We start from the raw sequence: 5,972 nt of genomic DNA on the forward strand, positions 1-5,972 counted from the left end.
CTGTTTCTGTTTCTGTCTCTGTCTCTGTCTCTGTCTCTGTCTCTGTCTCTGTCTCTGTCACTGTCTCTGTCTCTGTCTCTGTCTCTGTCTCTGTCTCTGTCTCTGTCTCTGTCTCTCTCTCTCTCTCTCTCTCTCTCTCTCTCTCTCTCTCTATCTATCTATCTATCTATCTATCTCCTCCTCTCTTAAAGGTTATTTCCACCTCCCTTCCATTTTCCATCTTTCTCTTCCTTGCATTCATCTCTTCTTTCCACCTCTCTTCCTTTCCTTCTTTCTCTTAACTTCATTCTTTTCTTTACTCCTCTCCTCTTTTCCATCTTTCTCTTATCTTTCATTCTCTTCTTCCCTCCTCTCCTCTTTTCCGTTTTTCTCTCTCGCTCTCTTTTAACCCACCTTTTATGCTAATTTCCTCTGTGCATCTGCTGTATTCATATTTCTAAAACTATGCATTCGAGATGATGATGTCAATAATAAATATGATGACAAATAAGATGATAACGATATAAATGAGGATGTTAATGATGAGAATGATAATGATAACTATAAAAACAATAATGATAATAGTAATAATGATGATGATGATATCAATGATATTGACAATAACTGTAAAAACGATAATGATAAAAGTAATCATGATAATGACAATAATGATTAAATCAACATAGAAGATTGAAATAGAGGGAGATAGATGGAACAACAAGAAGTAAGGTAGGGGGGGGGTCTAGAATTCAATCGAGGTAGAAATTTATGAGTGACTGAGTGACCAACTGACTGACTTACTAACTCATTGACTGGTTGAGTGACTAACTAACCAGCTAGCCGATTAACCAACTGACGGTCTGATGACTGACTGAGTGACTGACTAAATAGCGGACACCTTCCTGTCTCCGTACCTACCCCTAGTTACCTAATCTACCTACCTGCCTGCCCCTACCTACTTAGTTACCTAATCTACCTACCTGCTCACTTTCCCTACTGACCCACTGGCTGACTAAAAGAGCGAGCGAGTGTGAGTGAATCAGTGTAGCAGGTGAAAATATTAACACAGGCAACAGAACAAGAGAAACATGATACATAAGATTAGGAATGTTAATGGGACTACCTCATCGTTTTATAGGGATGGCAATTGGCGGTATATTTACTTTGACATCTGGACATTACAAGTATATTTAAGAAAGAGCTGAATGAACATATGATAGCGTAGGATACGGGGATTTGGGTTGAATGATAGTGATAATATTAACGATGATAATAACCATAACAGTATTAACAATAATAACAGTATTGAACAATGGCGCTAATAATGATAATAACATTGAAGATTACGAAAGAAGGAAACGTAGAGAAAAGGAAACGAGTTATAAGCTAAATCATAGACTCAATAAGAGTAAGATCATGTTAGGCAAAAGAAATGCGATATCATATCAGCACAGCGAAACAGAGTGAAAAGAGAGAGAGAGAGAGAGAGAGAGAGAGAGAGAGAGAGAGAGAGAGAGAGAGAGAGAGAGAGAGAGAGAGAGAGAGAGAGAGGCAGAGACCGAGAGAAACAGAGAGAAAAAACTATTATATACCCTTCGCCCTGCTGGTTACTTATGCATGTAAATGCATATATAAGACCGAGAGAGACAGAGAGAGAGAAAGAAAGAAAGAGAGAGAGGGAGAGAGACAGAGAGAGATAAAGAAAGAGAGAGAGAGAGAGAGAGAGAGAGAGAGAGAGAGAGAGAGAGAGAGAGAGAGAGAGAGAGAGAGGCAGAGACCGAGAGAAACAGAGAGAAAAAACTATTATATACCCTTCGCCCTGCTGGTTACTTATGCATGTAAATGCATATATAAATCTTACTCCATCCCCGGTTCTTTTTTATCATAAAGTTGAGCTCTCGGCAATCAGCTGTGCAGGAGTGGAGCTCTAAAAATTACACGCGACATGGAATAGTCCACAGAAACATTCAATCAGTCTGCCAATCAAAGGGGAAGCTGGAAAAATTCTTAGGAGATTTTAGGGTTCTAATTATGTAACTAATTTTGATTTCATTCGAGAGTGAATGATTAATTCACGTTCGAATTAGGTTTTTTGGTCCAAGAGATGTATTACTTATCTTGTCGAATTTGTTCAGACAAAGTGTATAACGAAACGAATGTCCATGAAATATACTTATTTATGCAAACATAATTAGATTAGAGTTAGAATCTTTGCTTTGTCAAGTTTGAAGTTAGAATCTTTTTGAAGTTTGAATCTTTTTGAAGTTAGATTTTTTTTTTTGGAGTTGGAATCTTTGAAGTTAGAATCTTTTTGAAATCAGAATCTTTGAAGTTAGAATCTTTTTGAAATCAGAATCTTTGAAATTTGAATCTTTTTGAAGTTTGAATCTTTCTGAAGTTAGAATCTTTGAAGTTTGAATCTCTCTTAAGTTAGGATCTTTGAAGTTTGAATCTTCTTGAAATTAGAATCGTTAAAGTTAGAATCTTTCTGAAGTTAGAATCTTTGAAGTCTGAATCTTTTTGAAGTTAGAACCTTTGCTTTGCCAAGTTTTGTCGGCATTTTGGAAACGACATCGAAATTCTATCCTGTATAAAGTGGGACTGCGCTGACTTCGCGTATTATAAATATGCAAATCCCTTAACTCTGGTGGGAGGCCGACATGGTTCCTATTTTTATCCATGGATGACCCTTTGAAGTCCGAAAATGGCTGATCATATGGAACTATTTTGTGTTTCTCTTTCTTTCTCTGTCTGTCTGTCTGTATCTGTCTCTGTTTCTGTTTCTGTTTCTGTCTCTGTCTCTGTCTCTGTCTCTGTCTCTGTCTCTGTCTCTGTCTCTGTCTCTGTCTCTGTCTCTCTCTCTCTCTCACTCTCTCTCCCTCTCTCTCTCTCTCTCTCACTCTCTCTCCCTCTCTCTCTCTCTATCTGTCTATCTATCTATCTCCCCCTCTCTTACTTAAAGGTTATTTCCACCTCCCTTCCATTTTCCATCTTTCTCTTCCTTGCATTCAACTCTTCTTTCCACGTCTCCTCTTTTCCATCTTTCTCTTATCTTTCATTCTCTTCTTTCCTCCTCTCCTCTTTTCCGTTTTTCTCTCTCGCTCCCTTTTAACCCACCTTTTAAGATAATTTCCTTTCTTCCTCGGCGCATCTGCTGTATTCATATTTCTAAAACTATTCATTTCGAGATGATGATGATGTCAATAATAAACATAATGATAAATAAGATGATAACGATATAAATGAGGATGTTAATGATAAGAATGATAAGAATGATAATGATGACTATAAAAACAATAATGATAATAGTAATAATGATGATGGTGATATCAATGATAATGACAATGATAACTGTAAAAACAATAATGATAAAAATGATAATGATATTGACAATAATATTTAAATGTTAGATTAAATCAACATAGAAGATGGAAGTAGAGGGAACGACAAGAAGTAAGGTAAGGGGGTCGAGATTTTTATGGGCGACTGATTGACCACCTGAATGACTTACTAACACATTGTCTGATTGAGTGACTGACTAACTAACTGAGAAGCCAATGAACCAACTGACGGTCTGATGACTGACTGACTGACTGACTAAATAGCAGACACCTTCCTGCCTCCGTACCTACCCCTAGTTGCCTAATCTACCTACCTGCCTGCCCCTACCTTCCTAGTTACCTAATCTACCTACCTGCCTGCCCCTACCTTCCTAGTTACCTAATCTACCTACTTGCCTGCCCCTACCTTCCTGGTTACCTAATCTACCTAGCTGCCTGCCCCTACCTACTTAGATACCTAATCTACCTACCTGCCTGCCCCTACCTCCCTAGTTACCTAATCTACCTACCTGCCTGCCCCTACCTTCCTAGTTACCTAATCTACCTACCTGCCTGCCCGTACCTTTCTAGTTACCTAATCTACCTACCTGCCTGCCCCTACCTCCCTAGTTACCTAATCTACCTACGTGACTGCCCCTACCTTCCTAGTTACCTAATCTACCTACCTGCCTGCCCGTACCTTCCTAGTTACCTAATCTACTTACCTGCCTGCCCGTACCTTCCTAGTTACCTAATCTACCTACCTGCCTGCCCGTACCTTCCTAGTTACCCTAATCTACTTACCTGCCTGCCCCTACCTTCCTAGTTACCTAATCTACCTACCTGCACTGCCCCTACCTACTTAGTTACCTAATCTACCTACCTGCTTCGTCTCCTACCTTCCTAGTTACCTAATCTACTTACCTGCCTGCCCCTACCTTCCTAGTTACCTAATCTACTTACCTGCCTGCCCCTACCTTCCTAGTTACCTAATCTACCTACCTGCTTGCCCCTACCTTCCTAGTTACCTAATCTACCCACCTGCCTGCCCCTACCTTCCTAGTTACCTAATCTACCTACCTGCCTGCCCCTACCTATCTAGTTACCTAATCTACCTACCTGCCTGCCCCTACCTACTTAGTTACCTAATCTACCTACCTGCCTAACTACCTGCTCACTTTCCCTACTGACCCACTGGCTGACTAACAGAGTGAGCGAGTGTGAGTGAATCAGTGTAGCAAGTGAAAGTATTAACAACGGCAATAGATCAAGAGAAACATGATGCATAAGATTAGGAATGTTAATGGGACTAGGAACCTCATCGTTTTATAGGGATGGCAATTGCGGGGTATGTTTACTGTGACATCTGGGCATGATAAGTATATTTAAGAAAGAGCTGAATGAACAGATAATAGCGTAGGATACTGAGATTTGGGTTGCATGATAGTGATAATATTAACGATGATAATAACCATAACAGTATTAACAATAATAACAGTATTAAACAATGATACTAATAATGATAATGACATTAGAAGGAAACGTAGAAGAAAGGAAACGAATTATAAGCACAATCAATAAGAGTAAGATAATGCTAGGTAAAAGAAATATGATATCAGCACAGCGAAACAGAGAGATAAACAGAGAGAGAGAGAGGGAGAGAGAGAGAGAGACAGAGACAGAGACAGACAGAGAGAGAGAGAGAGAGAGAGAGAGAGAGAGAGAGAGAGAGAGAGAGAGACAGAGACAGAGACAGAGACAGAGACAGACAGACAGACAGACAGAGACAGAGACAGAGAGACAGACAGACAGACAGAGACAGAGACAGAGAGAAATAGACCGAGAAAGACAGAGAAATAATATATACCCTTCTGCCTGTTGATTACCTATGCATGTAAATACATATATAAATCTTACTCCGTCAACCAGCTGTGTAGGAGTGGAGCTCTAAAAATTCCCCGTGACATGGAATAGTCCACAGAAACATTCAATCAGTCAGCCAATCAAAGGGGAAACTGAAAAAAAAATCTTAGGAGACTTTGAGATTCTAATTAGGTAACTAATTTTGATTTAATTCAAGACTGAATGATTAGGTTCGAATCAGGTTTCTGGCCCAAGAGATGTATTATTCATCTGTCCAGTTTGTTTGAACAGGTTGTTTTTATAGCGAAAGGAATGGTTATGAAAGGCAGTTATTTATACAGAACATAAACAGATGAGAGAGTCACTTCTGTGTCGAGGTTTGCTGGTATATTAGAAAAAGAAATCCTCTTTTCTCTTTTTTTTCTTTTCTTTTTTTCTGATATAAAGTGGCACTGTGCTGACTTTGCGTATTATAGATATGCAAATCTCTTAACTCCAGTGGGATGTTGGCATGGTTCGCATTTTTAGCCCTAAATGACACTTCGAAATACGGAAATAGCTAATCATTTGGAACTACTTTTGTTCTATTTCTAAAGCTTATTTTATGAGCGTGGTGATCCTACCTAAGTTTTTTTTGTTGTTGTTTTTGTTAAGATTTTTGCTAATATCACACGGGGAGGCAAAAAGGAACATCAAGAAGCGATAGAAATATAGTGCATAGATTAATGATCATTGGCACACACAGGAATATACGAAACTTTTAATTTTTTCTTCTTCTCTACTTATCCACCCTCCCTCTTCATTCCATCT

This window comes from Penaeus vannamei, chromosome 37 (assembly GCF_042767895.1).
Source record: "Penaeus vannamei isolate JL-2024 chromosome 37, ASM4276789v1, whole genome shotgun sequence".
NCBI classification, from domain to species: Eukaryota; Metazoa; Arthropoda; class Malacostraca; order Decapoda; family Penaeidae; genus Penaeus; species Penaeus vannamei.